Below are 21993 nucleotides of genomic sequence, written 5' to 3'. Positions count from 1 at the left end.
TTGATTCTATTTAACCAGTTCTTTAGCATGCTGTGTCTTTTTGGTTGTGGTTAGGAAAACCTCAATCTAGGTTTAGTGATAGGGAACTGACAATCAAGGAAAAAAGCAATTAGATCATCAAGTTGTGGTATAGAGAAAAGCCTGTGGTTTTTCAATCCTATCTTTCACATTAATTCACTGTAAAAACTGGAGCAAGAGACTCAATTTTTTTCTGGGCCACAGTTTCCTCATCTTTGAAAAGGAAGGATTAATTGTATGGTATGTAAAACTTCTGCTGAATCAGAAATTCTCAAATTCTAAATGCCATACTTTGTGTTTACATATAGCCATTTCTTTTTCCTTTGTGTCTCCTGCCTGCTACAATTTCAGGTTTAGTTTGGCAATGGAATAATATGATGTAGTACTGCTTCACAAAAGAGCCCAGACAGAGTCTCATTTTTTTCCATAGTCCCAAACTGCAAGAGTTTGGAAAAGACACCAGACAGGCTCTTCTTGAGAAAATTCTCTCTCTCTCTCTCTCTCTCTCTCTCTCTCTCTCTCTCACACACACACACACACACACACACGTTCACACATATCAGATTTCTTCACAGCTGATGAGACAAATGTTGCCTTCTGTGTATGTCTGAATTTGAGTGCTACCCCCTGTTATTAGCACCTTCAAAGGTTTAGAATGAGATCTTTAAATTCCAGTTTGTGGTATTTCAATTCTTGGGAGGGGTATCATGAATCAAAATGCATGCCACACACTGCCTGTAGACTAAATATAATTACTTGTAGTGGTTTGTCAATGGGTGCTTAAAATATCAGCATTACATGTAGAAGTCTTAAAAATATTTTATCACTAAATGGAAACTATTTTGTATATGGATTCTTTCTAAATTTTAAGCTCTGATGATTGAGATTTAGAGGGGATCATGTTCTTCAGAAACTAAACACCACCAATATGGGGGTGACATTATTAGAAATATTTTCTTAGGAAGTAGAAATTTAGAAATCAAGTTTCTAATTTAGACCCTTGCCAATCCATTTCTGGTATTAGGCAATTCTCCAAACATCTACAAATGCTAGTTTGACACTGGAGATTGAATCCAGGGGCACTCTACCACTGAGCTATATCCCCAGACCTTTCTAAAATTTTTAAATTTTGAACTTGGGGTTCTCCTACCTCAGTCTCCAAAGCAGCTGGAATTTTGGGTGTGTGCCATCATGCCCAACTCTGTGCTGAATTTTTAAAGGTTAATTGTAATGTGGAATCTGAAACTATATAAATATTTTTTTTCTACAGGATTATGCTAAAATTCACTGATATTTTTCAAACTGAATGGATCTTTTACTCATGCATGATTTTGTAATATCATTCATTTATTGTTGAAAAAAAGTTGATTCACTGACTTAGTTTGATTTTTCTGAATGCTGATTCATTTCATTATTACTATACCAAGAGATCTTTTTGTTAAAACCACCACCAATCCTGTCAGGAAAACCTGTAAATGTGAAGAAAAAAAGAAAAAAAAAAAACCCAACAAATTCATGATGACAGATTAAAGTCTTCCAAATATGTTACTTTTATCTTACAGGTTCAAATTTTATTTTAGGCAAGAAATACCCTTTCTTTTTGTTTACCTATAAATATCAAAAGGTCTGCCAAATACTTGATGTGAGAATCCACATTTGTTTACTGGTCTTTTTCTCAAGCAAAAATAATGTTCCGTGAAAACAGGTTGATTCCGCCTCTAACTCAATTGTGTCAGTTTTTTTTTTTTTTTTTTTTAATATGTTTACTTTACATTTCTGTGGTGCTGAGGATTGAACCCAGTGCCTCATGCATGCTAGGCGAGCGCTCTACCACTGAGCCACCACCCCAGCCCCAGTTTTTTTTTTTTTTTTTCCCAGAGACAACCATGTTACTTCAATATGCAGCAATAGTGTTTCATGAACACTTTTCATTTCATTATGCAGAATGCTAATAAGACATGTACTCAAGGGTCTAGATTTATTAAAGTAATATTTTTATTGCTTTTTTTTTCTTACTCTTTCTTTTTTTTTGGCGGGGGCAGGGGGTGGGGTGTGGGGTGGAATTGCAGATTGAACTCAGGGATGCTTTGCACCAAGCTACATCCCCAGCCCTTTTTTATTTTTTATTTTGAGATAAGATCTCACTAAGTTGCTTAGGGCCTCACTAAATTGCTGAGACTGACCTCAAACTTGCATTCCTGTTGCTTCAGCCTCCCAGGTCACTGAAGTTATAGGTGTGTGTGTCAATGCTCCTGGCTATAAAAGACATTCTTGAATGAAACTGGCATTTTAGGGCTGGGGTTGTGACTCTGTGGTAGAGCGCTTGCCTGGCATGTGCGGGGCCCTGGGTTCGATTCTCAGCACCACATATAAATAAAATAACTACAACTAAAAAATAAATATTTTTTAAAAAAGAAAGAAAGAATGGCCTGTGTTCCCTGAGGAAAACCTCCACGTGGGACCCCCCAAGGCCCCTGCAAGGGAGGACCATGGGGGTGGAACTGCCACCAGGGGGACATCTGGGTGTCAAAAAAAAAAAAAAAGAAACTGGCATTTTCTTATTGGTGTGCCTGTCTGATGGTGAAGTATGTGATACTACCAATGTAGTTTGATATCAGTCCTTGAATCTTCCTAAGGACCACTCCTCCCGCCCATTGATTTTACACCATTGGTAATTATTAACACAGTGAAGGAAAAAAACTAACATCTTAAATTTATTATAAAAATAGCTTTGTTCTTGCAGACTTTTTACAGGGAGCTTGGAGACCCCAGGAGAATGCAGATTGCACTTTGAGAATTTCTGGACTAGAGTTTAAGATTGTAATGGTTTGACTTCTCTCTTTTAGTGGTCAGAAGAACGGGTCAGCTTCTCACTGCTCTCTTTGCCACAGAGTTGTTTCATCAGGAGTAAAGAATTATTGACACTGAGGTCCACTCATTAGAAGAAGGACCTACTTAATGACTGAGGCAAGATGTGAAAGCAGAGGGAACTTGAACTAATGTAGTTGGTACCAGTAAGCAGCACATAACTGCTCTCTTCTAACTATATTTGACTCTTTCCCCATGTGGGACAATAATAAACAGACCCTTAAGAAATTCTTGGTATTGTGAATTGTGCTGCTATGAACATCGATGTGGCAGTATCCCTGTAGTAGGCTCTTTTAAGGTCTTCAGGGAATAGTCCGAGAAGGGCAATAGCTGGGTCAAATGGTGGTTCCATTCCCAGCTTTCCAAGAAATCTCCATACTGCTTTCCAAATTGGCTGCACCAATTTGCAGTCCCACCAGCAATGTACAAGTGTACCCTTTTCCCCACATCCTCGCCAGCACTTGTTGTTGTTTGACTTCATAATGGCTGCCAATCTTACTGGAGTGAGATGGTATCTTAGGGTGGTTTTGATTTGCATTTCTCTGATTGCTAGAGATGGTGAGCAAAAAAATTTAAATTTTGAATATGAAAACTTCATAAAAAATTTTTAAAAGGAGGAGGAAAAAAACTGTTTTCAGCAATTAGCATAGTTGATGTTTTTTTATTTATATTGCCATCTCCTCCACCATGCCCAAACTAGAGAGTTTTTGGAAGTGAATCCCAAACACCATATTATACATATATATTTTTTATGTTATCTGTAAAACGATTATTTTATTTTTTCATTTTTTAAAGACACTTAATACTTTTACCAAAATATAGTGAATTGCTTCAAAATTGTGCTTTATTTGCTGTTGATTTCAATTAGAACCCCAAGTGGCAATGATTGATAAACTTTTGTTTCTCTTCATCCTTCTCATTCTGAATCTTCCCTCCCCAAACATTTTTGTTGAAGAAAGAGTCATTCTCCTTGTAGTTTTTCTCAGTCCCCAGAGTTTCCTATGAAGTGGTCCTTAGAGTTAAAGTCTTGGCTTTTTTTTTTTTTTTTTTTAGGTTATTCTTTGACAAGATTTCTGCATGGGAAATGTTGAGCATTTTCATCGGGAAGCACAGAGGTCTGGTTGTCCTCTCTTTATTTGTGATATTAACATCTGTTTATGGCCATTGTTTAGAGTAGGCCCATCATACCATTAATTGTTATGAAATGTTAATATTCTTTTTATAACAGTTTCATGTATTAGCTGAAATATTTTTGTACAGAGACTCTGCTCACAAATTTTGGTTACCTTCCAGTACCTACCACATAGGAAAGACAAAATACTCAGTTCTTTCACTTTATCTGTCCCTATCTTCTCACAGTTTATCCTCTCTCCCTGTATATGGTCATTTAAAAACTCTTTTGCTTTAGCTTTCCATTAAAAATAATAATAATAATAAACATAAAAAATGGTAACCATAACAGTCCTTGAACTTGTTCTTTTCATTTACTTGTATATCGTGGAGATCACTTTTATAGCAGTGTATAATAACAGCTTTATTTCCTTTTATAGTTTCCTAACACTTAATTGAGTGGCTACATCATGCTATTCAACCAGAACACTTTCTGACGGATGTTTGCTTTGTTCCCAGGTGTGTGCTGATCAGCGTTCCACAACCAGCTCTATATAAAGGAAAAAGTCCTGATTTGGAGTATTTGCAAATTTCTGTGGTATAAACATTCCCACCATGGTTGCTTTCAAGCTCCTACCATGATGCCCCTGAAGGTGAAGTTCGGGAGTGATGTACAGTGGCACATCCTTCAAATACAATACATGTAGGTTACCTTACTATGCGTAATAAAGCCTAGTAAATCAATTAGGAAATGAGGAATTTTGAATGCTTATTACTTTTGCTTTTAATATTATTTAATTGTTATAAGTTTATGTAATTTAATTTCCAATGCTGGCTGTATTTTAACAAACAGCTTGCTAAATTACTGACAGTTTCACGGCTGGTTCTCACAAGTGGAGAGAAGCCAGCTCTAGTATTTTCACTTGGTTGCTATTACAAATATTTCTGTGATGAATAGTTTTGTACATGTGTCAGTTTTCAGTAATTGCCAATGTATTGTTGGCCCAGAATCTCAGATGTGGAATTATTGAGTCAAAGGATAAATGTGATACTGTGAAATTATTTTCTAGAAAAGCGGTATCATTTGGCATTATCACTAAACACAAGAGTGTTTCCCTGAATCTTACTATCAGAGCATATTCTTAAGATTTTAGATTCTTTTCCCCCAAATAGGTGAGAATTATTATCTCATTATAGATCACATCTACATTTATGTTAGTATGAGTGAGGTTGATCATCTTTTTATATCTGGCATGACTGATATCTTCTTTGCCCCCCATTCCTCATATCTAGCTCATTACCAAGGATTTCTTTTTCTTTTTCAGTCTCAATTGCTACCATTCCAGGTGATGCTACAATCCTCTTATCTGGATTAATAATTAATCTTCCTATTTTTTTCTCCCTGCATCCAAAATTGTTGCCTTCCTTAATTCATTCTTTACAGATCACTCAGTCCAATTTTTCCAAGAAAAATGGAATCATATCATTCACCTGCTCTAGATGCTAAAGTAGTTTCCCATCATCCTTTAGAATCCAATTCTTCCTTAATCTGACCTATAGGCCTTGGCAGAGAACTTTGTCACAAAACACATTTAACCATATAGGAAGCTTGGAAATATAGTGTAGAAATGGAGGACAAAGAGAATTTTCTTATACTAGCACAGGTTAAATATGTAATTAATTAGACAATGGTTAAGTTAGTTTACAGTTTATTTGGGAAGATGTCTTAAAACAGGTGATAAACATGAGCTGGTAGAGAGAAAGTAGAAGAATGTAAAAGGAAGTAGCAAGAATATCTTGGCAATAGGAAGCGAATGGGAGAGGTTCAAGGTGCAGAAGGAACTACTATGTGGAGTCTCTAAGAGGCTGAGAAAAACCACAGCTCTTTCCAATTTTTGAGGTTTGCAGAATGTTATAATTAAAAAAATTCCAAAACAGGGCAGCAAAATTTATGGTGTATTTCAAAGACATCTGTTTGATACTTGTAACATCAATTTGCAACATAATTCCATCATTCAGAAGATGATTACAGGATTTACAAAAAGATATTAGTTTATAACACACCACAGAAGATGTGCTGTGGCAACAGAACCCAGGTTTTAAAGTTCTACGATGTATGTTTCTTTTCAGTATTACTAGAGTGTCCTTAAGATGGTGAATCGTGTCCTCCTCTGGATTTGCCAGGGTTCTTTGGAGAAACAGAACAAATAGTGTGTGTGTGTGTGTGTGTATGTGTGTGTTGTGGTGTTTATGACTTATTGATTTTAGTATTGGGAATTGAACCCAGGGGTGCTTTACCCTGGAGCTACATCTCAGTCATTTTTATTTTTTATTTTGAGGCACGGTCTTACTTAGTTGTCTAGGAAAGCCTCGAACTTGTGATCCTCCTTCGTGGGATCACAGGTGTGTACCACTCCACCCGGTCTGTTTATGATTTTATATAAGTAATTGGTTCATGCAATTACGTAGCTGTCCAAGTCCAAAATTTGAAGTGTGGGCCAGCAGGCTGGAGACTCGAAGAAGTTGATGGTGCAGATAAAATCTGAAGGCTGTCTCCTGGAGAACTCCCTCTTGCTAGGGAATGTCAGTGTTTTGTTCCATTAAATGATTGGATGAGCCCCAATCACGTTCTGGAGGGCAATCTGCTTTATGCAAAATTTACTAATTTAAGTGTTAATCTCATACTAAAACAATCTTCAAGATGATACATAAAATTAACCTTCATACCCCACAATAATGATGTCTTGAAGTTCTGACCCTCATCATCTCAGAATGTGAACCCACTCTGCTAACACCTTGAGTTGAGACTTAGGCACCAAAACTGTGAAACAATAAGTTTCAATGGTTTTTAACCACGCAGTTTGTGTTACTTGACCCAGCAGCCCAAGAAAACCAGTATAGACTGTATGTATGACTTCAGTTGAAGATATTAAAAAAATCTAAGTTGGAGGCCCTTTATTATAAAGTTGATGTTTATAGGTCAATTCACTAAAGGTCAGTTTTCTTTTTTTTTTCCTTTCTTTTTTTTAATTTTAATTTTTTAATTTGTTTTAATTAGTTACACATGACAGTACAATGATCTTGACATATCATACATTTGAATCAGATGGGGTATAATTTCTCATTTTTCTGGGTGTACAGGTTGCAGAATCACATTGGTCACAGCAATAATAATGTCTATTTTATTCTGCTGTCCTTCCTTTCCCTCCTTTCCCTCCCCTCCCCTCCCCTCCCAACTAAAGGTCAGTTTTCTAAAAAACCTCTTAAGAACAGTTTATCAATAATCATCTCACCAGTGTCAGGGGCAAGATTAAGTTTTCCAAAATAGTTTTTAATAGTTCACTAAACTGGCCTACATCCATCCCTTCATGCTAGTAGCTGTACAAGTTAAAGTTCACATCCTACAAAATAAGCATGAGAATTTATGGCCTTAGGTAGCTACAATCCACAGCAGTGATCAGGCCTCCAATTAGCAGTAAAGCGAGTTGAATTCAAGGAACCATCAGTTAATTCAATCAGAGTTTTAGGAAGAAAGATTCTGCCTTATGTAGTGAGTTAAACATTTCCCTTAAGATTAAAGAAATCCATATGACTTTATTCAGATCTAGATTCCCATGGATGTTTTCAGTTGTGAAAGTCTGTGTCTTTTCTGCTGTTTGTTAGGGAACAAAACCTGACAAGGAAAGCTTGACACCAAGTTGGCTCACACTAGGTAATATATATATATTTTTTTCCTTGGTGCTGTTGATTGAACCCAGGGGTGCTTAACCACTGAGCCACATCCCAAGCCCCTTTTTATTTTTTATTTTGGGGTGGGGTCTCACTAAGTTGCTTAAGGCCTTGCAAAGTTGCTGAGGCTGGCCTTGAACTTTGAATCCTCCTGCCTCAGCCTCAAGCATAGTTGTTGGAGTTATAGGCATGCACCACTACACCCAGCCCACACTAGATATTTTTGAAAGAATAACTCAGAACTCTTGGAGTCAGGCTGGATTTCAACCCCAACTCTGCCAGTTTCTAACTGATAGAGTCATTGAATCTGACTCTCAATTTCTTCTTCAGTGAAATGTGGGAGGAAAATCTCCCAAGTTTTTCCTTCTTTCTATTAGCTATGCTATTTGCAAGAAATCTATTCTACTTTGGTAAATCAGATAAAAGTTAATGTGATTTTTTAAAAAAAGGAATAGTTTTTGTTTTGTTTATCTTATAGAGTTGTGCAGTCAACATAATGCCAGTGTGGTGACTCACACTTAGTTCTGCAGGACTAAGGCAGGAGGATCACAAATTTGAGGTCAGTCTCTGTAACTTAGTGAGGCCCTTTCTTAAACTAAAACTAAAACTAAATACATAAATAAAAAGGACTGGGGATGTAGCTCAGTGGTAAAGCGCTCTTGGGTTCTAAGTGCCCCCCCCCCCAAAAAAAAAAAATCAATGTGATAGTAAATAATAATATTGCTTGACAAAATATATTAATATATGGATATAACAAATTTGTCTTGCTAGCATCATCAACAGCCTCAAAATAAATTTCTGGTTCAATATCGCAAATAAGCATGCTCTTTTTAAGCCCTTTAGGTAAGGAAAATAATTTTTGAAATTTGTAACTATGCTTATTTATATTTTCAAGTTTAGGGTTGCTAATTTATTTAACTTAAAAGATAACATTTATGCAATAGAAGCAAATACAGTTCTTTCCAACTTGGCATAAAAGGTTCACAAACTGGCATCTGTTGTTCATAAATGCAAAAATATCCTAAAAAACAAAAATATTTTGCAAGTAATCTGTAGTAAAATTTAATTTCAACTGTTTATAGTCAACCTATTCCACTTAATGTGATTATTTATAATGTCACTGCAAAAATATGTGATTCTTTCTTCCCATACAGAACTTAAGAAAGATCAAAAAAGACAAAGCAATTAAAGAGTAGTATGAAGGAGATATTTAAGCTGCATATATTTAAGAGCTGAAGTGAGTGTTATTAGGCCAGGAATGAAATAACTGTAGACTTTAGTTTTTTACCTTCTAGAAAGGTGAAAACAATTTTATTGAATGATTGTGAGCTCAAATTTAACATGGTCCTTTTAACAGAGAAAGTACAGTTTCTGAAATAAAACTCGATTTTTCTTGAACAAAGGAGAGTAACCTTGATTCTTCAGAACTTTTCTTTCATCAAAGTTGAACCATGGAATAATAAAGACTCTTGTGTCCTGGTGGCTCATGACACATTATCATTCCATGAATTGGCCTCAAAAAGTATAGGATCATTGTCAGGCTTAAGAAATAAAGAGTTCGATTTTCAGGAGTCGGATTGAACTTAGAATAAGACTCATATAGGGTTCTTGACCTCAATATTTGCTCAGCCATCTTTCAAGGCTCTGATTTGTTCAATCCCATTTTTACAAGGCACAGTTTTCCAACCCTTGGTTACTGCCTGGTCCTGTCCGTTTCAGGCAAGGTCAAAGTACCCTGTGTGAAGGTTGTGAGTGCAGTCCTTGCTGCCAGTCTTCTCCATGATGTTTTTCTATTTGCTTCAAAAAAAAAGGAAGAAAGAAAGAAAGAAAAAATATCCATATTTAATTAAAACCTCAGACTACACATGCAAAAGCTTGGGCACTTATTTGATAATCTAAAACACCTTGAATATTAATCCATCTTCCCTGCCATCCTTCAAAGGTCTTTTTATAATATTAAACAAAGAAATATTTTTCTTCAGTAAATACTATACTGCTAGCAGAAGACATGACCAAAAGCATTTCCACTGACAAATATTCATCATAGGGTAGTGGTTAGGAGTAGGAAAATTTGGGACTGGACTCAAATTCCAGCTCTGCCACACTTTAATAGTGTGGGGCAAATAACTCAACCTCCTTTCTTTACTTTCTCTCTCTCTCTCTCTCTCTCCTTCCTTCCTTCCTTCCTTCCTTCCTTCCTTCCTTCCTTCCTTCCTTCCTTCCTTCCTTCCTTTTTCTTCTCTCTCTCTCTTCTTTTTTGGTAGCAGGGATTAAACCCAGAGGCACTTAACTTCTGAGCCACATCCTTAGCTGCTTTTTATTTTTTATTTTTGAGAGAGGGTCTTGCTAAATTGCTGAACTTGTGATCCTCCTGCCTCAGCCTCCTGAATCACAGACTTGCCTCAACTTTCTTATCTGTAAAATGGAGGCAACAATACAGTAGATTATTCTGGGTAACAAATGTAAAACATTTGGTAAGGTTCCTGCTGTTACATATAAGAACTCGAGAAACATTTACTTTTTGCCATTATTTGAAGTGAATGAACTTATAACATTTGAAAGCTTTTATCTTGCAAAATTTTCTCACACCGTGTAACCCTCTTCCATGCTGTCTGCTTCAGTGGCCAACACACATGTCATGTTCTAGTGCCTCTACAGATAAATATCTCTGGAATCATGGCCTTCAAAATCACTAAGAATGGTGGGGAAATATCATGTTTAATTTATTCAAATGTCCCTGGCCAGTATGACTGTGACCCAGAGCTTATCATGACTGTATCTTTTTGCCTTCTAGTTTATTTTTTTTCTCAATTAAAAAAAGTCCTATTAAATACATTTTTGCTGAGTGTGAAGTTTCACTACTTCCATATTAGAGACTACTGGCAGGGCCTACCAGGCCACAATCATTTAGAATCCTATTCCAATATCATATCAGTGAGGAATGACAGAAATAAGGTTTACAGATATCCAAACTCTCATGAGACTGAGCATGTCAATTTTCAAAATATGGAGTATGGCTGGGTGCAGCAGTGCCCACCTATGACCCTAGTGGCTTGGGAGGCTGAGACAGGAAGATCACAAGTTCAAAGCCAGCAACTGAATGAGGCCCTGAGCAACTCAGCAAGACCCTGTCTCTAAATAAAATATGAAAAAGGGCTGGGGGTTGTGGCTCACCCCTGGGTTCAATCTGGGACCATAAAATAAAGAAGTTATGCTGTATGAAATTTAGACACACTCAGCTGTATGCATTAGACCACACATTTATTTCATTTTTGAGAATATACACAGTATTTGAAGTGAAAACTAATTTCTGTATTTCTCTTGTTGACTACCTACTATATCCTAGGCACTTGAAATAGTTTTTATTCAGGTACAACTGAAGTACAGTAATCCTCATTCTACAGGTCTGACAAACATACACAAGTGTACCGCGACAAAATCATGGGACAGTTCCACTACCCCAGAACATTGCTCCGCACCCCCAAAGTCAGCCCTATCCCCTGCAAGACACTGATCTGCTTCCTGACTCTACACCCCAGTCACTTTTCATAGCCATCATCCCAGGTCACTTTATCTAAAACTCCTCTGAGTGGTAATATTACTCTTGTGGCAGAGACAGAGTTGGCTGAATATTTTTTGCCTTAGGTGATAGCTAGTCTGTAACTTTTAGTCTTATCAACACCAAGCCTTATAACAAAGTGTTAGGAAAAAAATAGCTACTAGCAAGTGACTTGTTTCCCATTAATGGAAGCTGATTACTTTCTTAAAGGGAGATTCCCCCCCCCCCCCCATGACATTGCTCCTTCTCAGAGTTTGACTTGTTATTTTATTTTTTGGCACTGGGGATTGAACCCAGGGCACTTAACCATTGAGCCACATCCCCAGCCCTTTTTTATTTTTGATTTGGAGACAAGGTCTTGCCAATTTGCTTAGAGTCTGGCTCATTTGTGAGGCTGGCTTTGAACTTGCCATTCTCCTGCCTCAGTCTTCTAAATTGCTGGGATTACAGGTGGGTGTCACTGCACCTGGCAGTAACACTACTTTGTTTTTTCCTGAATATGTCAGGAATATGCTTTCCTTCTGCTGTAATACTCAAATGAAGATAGAGTAATGAGACTATAAAATTAATTTTAAAACTAGAAAATGACCACTGATTTTTATTAAGAGCTTATTTGTATTCCAAAATAATCTAGAGGCAATGTATAAACCCTGTCCTTTAAAAAAAAATTTTTTTTGAGTGCTACCCAGGATTGAACCCATGGGCGTTCTACCCCTGAGCTATGTCCCCAGGCTGTTTTGTTTTCAGACAGGACCTAGTTAATTTTCCAGGGCTGACTTTGAACTCACTATTCTCCTTCCTCACCCTCCTGAGTAGCTGGGATTTCAGGTGCATGCCACCATACATGGTTCACCTCAGTCTTTGATGGCACAAATAGAGTGAAAACTAGCAAAACATCCTTAAATACCTGGCTCTAATAAGAACCACCAATCCACCAATAACCAACTTGTTAGACTCCATCCAATGACAACAGAATTTGTTGTGCTGAGACTACTAACCAAGATAGTATCTTGGGTCATAAAATAAAACTCAGCAATTTCTTGGAAATGGAAATCATACAAAGTATGTTCTGTAAGTATAACAGAATTAAACCAAAATAGCCCAGTAATCTTGAATTTTATTTATTTATTTATTTAGTTGTTGATAAACCTTTATTTTATTTATTTACATACAGTGCTGAGAATAGAACCCAGGGCCTCATGCCAGGCCATGTGCTACCACTGAGCCCCAGCCCCAGTCCCAATCTTGAATTTTAAATGGTAAAGGTAGAGTTTGTAGGTAAGACCTTGGGCTCTGGATTTGAATAGAAAAGAATTTGAATTTTGGTTGTATTTATTTATATGTTTTGGAAGCTTGGACAATTTATTAGATTTATAGTTGTTTTATTTTCTAATTTGTAAAATGGGCCTAATAATTATCTATGTCTTACACTATTATCATATTTACATAAAGAGAGTAAATTGCCTGGGAGAGTTTACCTCTCATGTGTTCGATGTACCTTGGCTATTATTATGAGGTTCTGGAAGCCCACTTAAGGTAAGATTGTTGATAACAAAGGCAGGAACCCCTGTTTGGATTTAAAATAAGAGGAATGGGGGCTGGGGATGTGGCTCAAGCGGTAGTGTGCTTGCCTGGCATGCATGCGGCCCGGGTTTGACCCTCATCACCACATACAAACAAAGATGTTGTATCTGCCGAAAAACTAATAAATAAATAAATAAAATAAGAGGAGTGTGACGGATTCCTTGACATCCATCCAGCATGATGCATTTTAACATTTTACTAGAATATCACTCATTTGTCATTTTGGAAATATTTACTGTATGTGACCTGCATCTTTATTCACATTCCGGAGCCCAAACTTTGCCTAGCATTGGTGAACTGTGTTTTCTGGGGTTGATTCATACAGCCACCCTCTTTACCATCTTCTTTTGACTGATTAATTTTGTTGATAAAATGGGAACCATAATAGAAAGAATTCATTCATTTAATAAATGATTACTTGGCACCTACTTTGTAGTGAGCACTATCTTAGATAATGGGAAAACAATGGCAGAATGTATTGTCTAAAGGGGAAGCAAATACAACAAGATTTTTTTTTTATTTTTAGTTGTAGATGGACACAATATCTTTTATTTATTTTTATTTTTTAATTTATGTGCTGCTGAGGATTGAACCCAGTGCCCCACGCATGCGAGGCAAGCACCCTACTACTGAGCCACAACCCCAGCCCCAAATACAACAATTTATTATTTATTTATCTATTTTTTAGGTATCAGGGATTGAACCCGGGGGCACTCAACAACTGAGCCACATCCCCAGCTCTTTTTCGTATTTTATTTAGAGACAGGGTCTCACTGAGTTGCTTAGGGCCTCACTGTTGCTGAGGCTGGCTTTGAACCCATGAGCCTCCTTTCTCAGCCTCCCGTGCCACTTGGATTATAGGCGTGTGCCACTGTGCCCAGCAAATACAATAATTTATAATAAGCAATTAGAATAAAAATAGTGAATGCTATGACCATTGAAGTACAGTTTAATAGACAAAGACACTTGAGTTCAGATCCCCTTTGCAGTTGCTATTCCTGTCCACTCTGTGTTAAGGGTAACGAATAAGAGATATCAAAACTATTGGCTGGGCTGGTGGATGACAGGCAGGATGGGAAAGGGGGGCACCCCGTAGTGTGTCCTTGTACATTCATGATGGTGTCATAGACCCAGAGAAGATTAGAACACACTGTTATAAGCTCACCTCTCAGATCATCTTTCAAATTCAGAGATGCCAAAAGATCAAGATTCCAAAATTAGGATCTTATGGGTCTTTCCAAGTGAATATGCTTACCAGTTTTGCTAATAATGATTTTATGAGTATTTGTCAAAAGCTGACCTGAGGGAAGGCCTATGCTTGTGAAAAGTAGAAAATAATTTTATTTAAAAGAAAATGATTTTTTATAACTGAAGACGATTGTTGTAAATTGTGGCTTCTAAGAATGTACAGGAAACAGGTGTCTTTTGAAGCTGTTTGAGACAGAGACAGAACTCAACAGATGAAATGGGGGTTAAATAAAATCTCATCGTCAGCAGGTTTAAAAGTGGTTTCTATATTAAGGAGGGCATAAGGAGCTAGATGGAAAAGGTATTTCAGTGACTAAAATAACTGACTTTTTTGACCACTCTAGGGAGCAGAAAGACTTTAGTTTTGGATCCTTGGGCACATGATTACAGAAAGACCAGAGAGTTAAAATGAGCGTGAGTATTATTATTGACTATTCTGTCAGGCTTAGCAGCTTTCTGTATGGGGGCAATTAAATGTATTCAGAAGCTTGAATCAGTCTCTCAAAAGATTTCAAGTAGCAACGTGAAATTCCTTCTTTAAGGTACATCTCTAAAGCCATAGGAGCCGTGGTCCAACCCCTTAATGAGAGCAAAGCAATTTTCCTAGGTTGGTAATGTCTCACAAGTTTTGTATGATTGAAAAACAGAGAATAATTTGTCTGTAAAGCTCTAGGAAAAATGAGAAGATTCTCAAACAGAGAACTGAAGGACTTAATCTGGTATTAGAATTCCAACCACCTGCTGTAGAAAGTTTTATAAAGTATGTATGGGTATATTCTTTTCATCTGTATAAAAACTGGTAAGATAGGTTATTATTTCTTTTTCTTTTTTCCTTTTCTTTCTCTTTATCCTTACTGCCCCCCCCCCTTTCTTTCTTTCATAGATAATCAGTCCAAAAGTCAGGGAAATGAAGTGACTTACCCAAACTGCAATTACTGCTAAGTGGCAGACTGAGTACACCTCCTTTTGGATTCTTCAGCTTCACTGGAATAGAACATAATTTGGATATGTAAATAATCTCTATGAAAATATTGTTCAAAAGATGCAAAAATTTACCACAGGTTTCAGAGTTTCTGTTTTCATGTAAAGAAGTAACTAATGATTTTATGTTGAGTGTGAGCGATACCTTGTTCTCTGTCTTGGTAACTTTAAACAAATTATTAGATTATTAGTTACTATCAAACTCATTTTTGTTTTATTTACATTTGTAATGTGATTTTATTGTAAAAACTTTTTGAAAATAGAGATAAACCAAAATAAAGATTATCTAACTCCCCAATTCTTTACCAGAGAAATAACTGATAAGGGCTGGGGATGTGGCTCAAGCGGTAGCGCGCTCGCCTGGCATGCGTGTGGCCCGGATTCGATCCTCAGCAGCACATACAAACAAAGATGTTGTGTCCACCGAAAAACTAAAAAATAAATATTAAAAAAAAATTCTCTCTCTCTTAAAAATAAAAAAAGAAAGAAAGAAATCACTGATAAGCTTTAATGTATCTTTCTAGTTTTTTTTTTCTTTGTTGTTGCTGTTGGGTACAGAGATTGAACCCAGAGCCTCTTAACCACTGAACCACATCCCCAGCACTTTTTTTTTTTAACCACATCCCCAGCACTTTTTTTTTTTTTTTAAATTTTTAAATAGGGTTGCTCAGTTGCTGAGGCTGACTTTGACCTTGTAATCCTCCTGCCTTGGTCTCTGAAGATGCTGGGATTATAGGTGTGCACCACCATACCCATCTCATCTTTCTAGTTTCATATACTAAGGATGGTTCAACTTAGTTTTTCAACTTTATAATGGTGGGAATGCAATATATATTGAGTATAAGCCGTACTTTGAACTTTAAAATATTTATTATTATTATTTTAGTTGTAATTGGGCACAATACCTTTATTTCACTTATTTATTTTTATGTGGTGCTGAGGATCGAAGCCAGGGTCTCACATGTGTGAGGTGACGCTCTACCACTGAGCCACAACCCCAGCATCCCTGTACTTTGAATTTTGATCTTTTCTCAGGCTAGTATTATGTGGTATGATGTCTCTTGTGTGATGCGGGGCAGCAGAAAAGAGCTGTAGCTCTTGGCCTCAAAGTCACCAGGGGAAGCAGTGGATATGCTTCAGTGTACTGTGTTGCTTGGCTACGATGTCAGCAGGCTAGGTCTACTACATGCATTTTCCACTTGTGATATTTTCAATTTATGATGAATTTACTGGGATATAAATTTAACTTTGTAAGCATCTGTATATATATATATATATATATATATATATATATAGTAAATCATATCCACAAATATATACTGTATAAACACATTTGAAATTTTATATACACACTTAAAATTTTGTACATCTTAAATACACATAAATGTATATATATATATATATATATATATATATATATATATATATATACAAAATAGTTGAAACTATTCTGCTTATATGTTGATTTTTTAAAAAATTGTCATGGACATCTTTCCATTCAATACATACACTTCTACCACAGCATTTTTATGACAACATTTTTGATGTTTTAAATTGTCACCATGAACAATACTGAGAGGAACATCTCAGTAACTTTGCCTAAATTTTCAATTCTTTCCTTAAGGCAAATGTCCTGGAGGGAGTTTTGATACATGTTGACAATTGTCTTCCAGGGAGTTACTCCCACCAGCAGCGTATAGGGGTTCTTGTTTCCTCAAACGCACATTTACATGCAGGGTTTTCAGTTCATCAGTTGGCATTTACTGAAATTCCTATGTACTCATAGTTCTGTCCTCCTGAGTATATTTTATTCTAAATGACTAAATGACCCTGAGATACCCATGGAGAGTGCAGTGACAGGAAGACCAGCTGGTTTGCAAGATTTAAACAAGACACTCCATGCCTAGCATGTGGCAGAGTGTCTATAAGTAGTAAATGCTAAGTGTATTGGTAACTATTATTATTGATATTTTAACTTGCAATCTTCCCCTTCATCTCCATTGGGAAAGGTTGTCTTTCAGCCTCCACATGAAATACACAATCTTCTTTTCCGTGTCTTTTAAAATTTCTTCAAGGATGAGTTAGACCCATTTTCTCTTCACCATGTGCACTTTAAATATATTTCTGTTGTAGGTCATATCATATTGTAACAAAGCGATTTTTTTATATGGTTGATTTTCTAGGTACACGTGAATCCCTGTAAATAAAGACCGTGTTTTATCTCTGCCACAGTGCTAAGCACAGGTCCTGACATATGATAGCAATGCAATGAATGTTATGAGTGAATGGATTTTAAAAAAGCGAAAGTGAAAAGGTTTCACTCTTCAAATAGGTGAGCTGTGACTTCCTCATGATTCCTTATTATAGGATTTAAGGTACAGAAGAAAATTGATGAGGACTTATGGTCCTAGTTTCCTCTGAAGTTTGCAATAGAATTAAGAAAATATGCAGCAGGGCCACGTGCAGTGGCACATGCCTGTATCCTAGCTATTCAGGAGGCCGATGTAGGAGGATCTCAAGTTTGAAGCCAGACTGGGCAACTTAACTAAGACCCTGTCTCAATAAAAATGGCTGGGGATGTTGCTCAGGGTTAGAGCACTTGGCTAGCATGTGCAAGGCCCTGGGTTCAATCCCCAGCACCTCAAAAATTAAAAGAAAGGGGAAAAAAAACTATGAGGCAATTATGGAAAAAACTATGAGATTTCATTGGAAGTTTAGACACAATGCTTGTGATGTGTAGGCAGGAGTGTCTTCGTTTTTTTCCCTGTGTTGTCAGAGTATGTCACTGAAGAAAAAGGAACTTGCCAAGTTTTCAGAAGGAGGGAAAAACTAACAGATTCCTGGGGTAGATGTCTGCTTAGACTTTCTTTCCTTTTCCCTCATCCACATGGGTGAGCCGTTTTAGTACTGTTATCTACTCCTTTCTGGCCATAATTAGTTAGTGGTGGACAATTTACTCAGGAGGAACCAATTCCTTCATTGTACTGAATCAACGAGAGTCTGTCCCTTGGTGATTAGGGCCAAGAAGGGCTAGTACTGATTAATTGCTGCTGGAGCTGGACCCGAGAGGACATGTAGTGGCACTTAGGGTGGCCATCTTTGACTCTGAGTATGAAGAAGGAGAATAAGCACATCTGCAGAGTGAGAAGAATGATACAAATGTGCCCCATTAAGCAGAGACAAGAAACCATGCCATCCATAGGGAGAGGGAAAGGGGGGTAGGGAAGAGAAAGAGAGGAAGAGCTGCCCGGGCTTTCCACTAAGGCTCTGTTCGCCTATAGGGCCTGGTCAGGTTCTGTGCTCTTTGTCTGCAGAGACACCCTTAAGTTAATTGTAAAAACCTTCAATGATGGACTGGGGGTTTTGGCTTAGTGGTAGAGCTGAACCTACCAAGGCCCTGGGTTCCATTCCCAGCATTGTAGAAAGGAAGAATTTTCTTTTTTCCATTTTTACTTGCTATTGGAGTCTTTTTATTTTCCTTTCTAAACTTCTAATACAAAGAATTTAACCAAAGTAGTAGTTTGTTTATTGTACAGAAATAGTGAGTGGTACTTTGAAAAGTACTGTCCATCCTGGAAGTGCCAGGATTTTGTCCCAAAAGACATGTTAGAAGGTGGTGTGGAGGTAGGGTGTCATGTCACTGTTCCTGATGCTTTGTGTATAAATCAGTCCTTATGGGCAGTCCAGCCAAGGGGTCAACTATTTTCTGTCTTGACTGTGATCCAAGTTGGTCTTGGGATGTACCCTGGCCCCACAGTGACCTGGATACTGTCCTCAGAATTTCTGTACCAGTTTTACCTCTTGGCACATTTGTAGAGAAAAGGATTAGGATCCTTTGGATTGGAGGCAGGCAGTATATATAAAGGGGAATAGCTGTGAGGCTTGCTAACTTCCTGGGAAAACTTTTAAAAATTCACCTACAGGGTGACTTATCATTCAAACTTTTGTTTGTTTCTGAAGATTGAACCCAGGGGCATTTAACCCAGTACCAATCCACATCCCCAACCCTTTCATTTTAAATTTGGAGACAAGTTGCTAAATTGCTTAGGATGTTGCTGAGGCTGCCCTTGAACTTGTGATCCTCCTGCCTTAGGCTCCTGAGTCTTGTTGAAATTACAGGCACACATCCTCACACTTGGCTCATTCAAACTTTTGAGAGTGAAAGGGACACTATTAATAGTGGAACAGAAGTCAAAAGTGGAACTATTTTTGGCAAACGGTTATATCGTCACCATATCTCTGGTGGTTTGTAAAGACTTACGTATCTATTAAATTAACAAAGGTCATAAGAACTGGTACTGACTTTTATTTGAGAATCCTTATTTTTTATTTTGTTTTAAAAACAAATATTTATTCATTGTAGACAAAATGATAAAATATAGATATACATAAAGAAGACACATTGGGCTGGGGATGTGGCTCAAGCGGTAGTGTGTTCGCCTGGCATGCAAGTGGCGCTGGGTTCCATCCTCCGCACCACATACAAATAAAATAGATGCTGTGTCCGCCGAAAACTAAACAATAAATATTAAAAATTCTCTCTCTCTCTCTCTCTCTAAAAAAAGAGAAGACACTAAAACAAATAATCAGTCACTCACCTCTCAAGGATAATGACTATTACTGTTTTGACACATATCTTTCCAGGTTTTTCTATTTATGCTTATATTTAAATAAAAATTAGACTATATTGTACATATCATTGTATAAATTGCTTTTAAATGTCTTTTCATGTCAATACCATTTTAAATAGTTATTTTCTAATTTACTTATGTGCCATAATTTGTTTAACAATCCCTATTCTTGGCCATTTAGGCATTTTCTAGTCTTGCTAATTGTGCTTTAAAGAGCCACTCAGAATGTTTTAGTGGAGAGGGCTTCTGACTTTTGCTATTTCAGCAAGTTGTTTTATTCATGAACTCTAATTCCATTTACATCAATTTGGGAGCAGTCTATCTTTTGGAATGAGACATCTTTTGCCCAGGGGGAGGTAATCAAATATATTAGTCTAGAGTCACAAGAATAAATTATTTTTTTTGCTTAAATTAAAACCATATGTTTATTAGACGTCATGTCTTCTTCCCTGTTCAATGGCATGCTAATCTGTTCCTGGTCTCTTTGTGGAATGAAGAATGAATCATGGTTTGAAGAACCATCATTCTCTCATTTTCTAAAGAAACTATTAATGATGGTCGTTTCTTACTTCTCTATTATTTTTTACCTAGAATTTTCTTTTATATTCCTACTTCCTAATATTTATTTTGTTTCCTGAGTATCCAGTCATAATTTTTTTTTCATTCCCTGCTACTATAACAACTTAGAACATTAAACATGCTCATAATACTTGGGTGGCATTTTATAGTGACACCTTATACATTCATGTATATTGTTTATAAAATATTTTGATAACCTGCCATAGATTCTCATTCTGTCCACATGCTTAAAAAAAGGGCAGCTCTGAAGAATAAATATGTGTTTAATATGTGTTTAAAAAAAATAAAAACCACCCTGCAATATTTTTTCTTGTGAAATAAAAGTGGGGAAGCAGAGGTTTTTTGTATGGAGGACCATGCTCTCAGAGACCTCTCAGGTGAGAAACACGCTGTAGATTGTATACATAAGCCTATTAAAACATTTTAACTGGTCACCAAAGCAAATATCATTTTCTTCTTCCAGGAAGACAAAGAAGCGTTTGGAAGCAGGGCCTGTGCACCCCCTTGTGTCACCTGGGTGGTATGAGCTGCCAGCATTCCTTCCTTGCATAAAAATAGATCTTCCCAAAGCTGAGGAGAAAGATGGCTTTGCAAAGGACACTGTGATGGATATCAAAACACACAAAAGAGTAATTTGTAATTTGTCTTTATATCTCTAGGGATTTTTGTACCATGAAGTGATCTTGACTTTTGGTACATTATTAGATAACATTCTCTTTTTATCTTACCCCATCTTTTCTATAATATCATTTTGTATAATTAAAAAAAAATTAACAGTAACATACTCATTATACAAAATACAGAAAGTATAAAATAATTATTATAACAAAGAAGATGATTATAAGCATTTTGATGTGTTTTCCTCTAGTTTTCTTTCTCTCTCTCTCTCTCTCTCTCTCTCTCTCTATATATATATATATATATATATATATATATATATATGTGTGTGTGTGTGTGTGTGTGTGTGTGTAATTTATATAGCAGATAGGATATAGTGTTTGGGGGTTGATTTCTTTCTTTCTTTCTTTTTTTTTAACTTGACATTGAATTCTCACTATAGGAAAGTCAGTTTCTGTATCTCTCAGGCTCCATGCTGAATCTCTAGTACCCAGCAAAATACATGGCAAGTAATAAACTCCTGACAAATAGGAATTCAATTGCTGAATCTTTATCTTGTTATTTATGTAACCATTCCCATTTTCCAGTTTGTTCACTATTGTAAACCACATAATGATGAGCTTCCTTGTGCATACATAAATCTTTTTCCACCTTTCTGATTTCTCCGTCATGATATATTTCTCAAATGCAATGATTAGATCAAAGGGAATAAGAAATACCAATTACATGTTGCCTGACTGCCTTCCAATTCACACGGCCATCAGCAGGGTCTATGAGTAAATGGCAGAGCGACAGATGCAACTAAACTTGGGTTCTCAACACTGGGTCCTTGACACTATTCTGTGCTGCCTCTCCATCAATCCAATTAAATAACTGATTGAACATTGGTAATCTAAGGATTCTGATTAATTAATTCTGACTTATCAAGCCAGTAATTCTGGCACAAAGAAGAAAGGGTTAGTTTGTTGGGGCTTTAACTTAATAAAGCCATTCTGACTCATGATAACAGAACCACTATTAGTCCAAATAGTACCTTTGTTTAAAGCAGAAAAAGATCATCCTTCTCTA

The 21993-nt window shown here is 36.7% G+C and overlaps 1 long non-coding RNA gene across 5 annotated transcripts in view; it reads left to right on the top strand.

The window, feature by feature from the left end:
• Nucleotides 1-21082, top strand: part of LOC124108424 (uncharacterized) — a 34460-nt gene extending 13378 nt beyond the window's left edge. The window contains exons 3-8 of one of the 5 annotated variants that reach the window (XR_009228818.1): nt 3940-4001; nt 4516-4649; nt 14461-14530; nt 15000-15125; nt 17281-17429; nt 20771-21082. This is a non-coding gene — a long non-coding RNA (uncharacterized LOC124108424). Of the gene's footprint in view, nt 1-3939; nt 4002-4515; nt 4749-7659; nt 7709-14460; nt 14531-14999; nt 15749-17280; nt 17430-20770 lie in introns of those variants that run through there. The other 4 variants (XR_009228819.1, XR_006856679.2, XR_006856680.2 and 1 more) reach the window with 4 other exon arrangements.
• Nucleotides 21083-21993: the final 911 nt, after the last annotated feature.

The sequence above is a fragment of the Marmota monax genome, unplaced genomic scaffold (assembly GCF_021218885.2).
Source record: "Marmota monax isolate L192 unplaced genomic scaffold, Marmota_monax_Labrador192_F-V1.1 WCK01_AAM20220418_F8-fsc00074, whole genome shotgun sequence".
Classification (NCBI taxonomy): Eukaryota; Metazoa; Chordata; class Mammalia; order Rodentia; family Sciuridae; genus Marmota; species Marmota monax.
The sequence above is the reverse complement of the archived record's forward strand: the minus strand, read 5'-3'. Positions and strand labels throughout refer to the sequence as shown.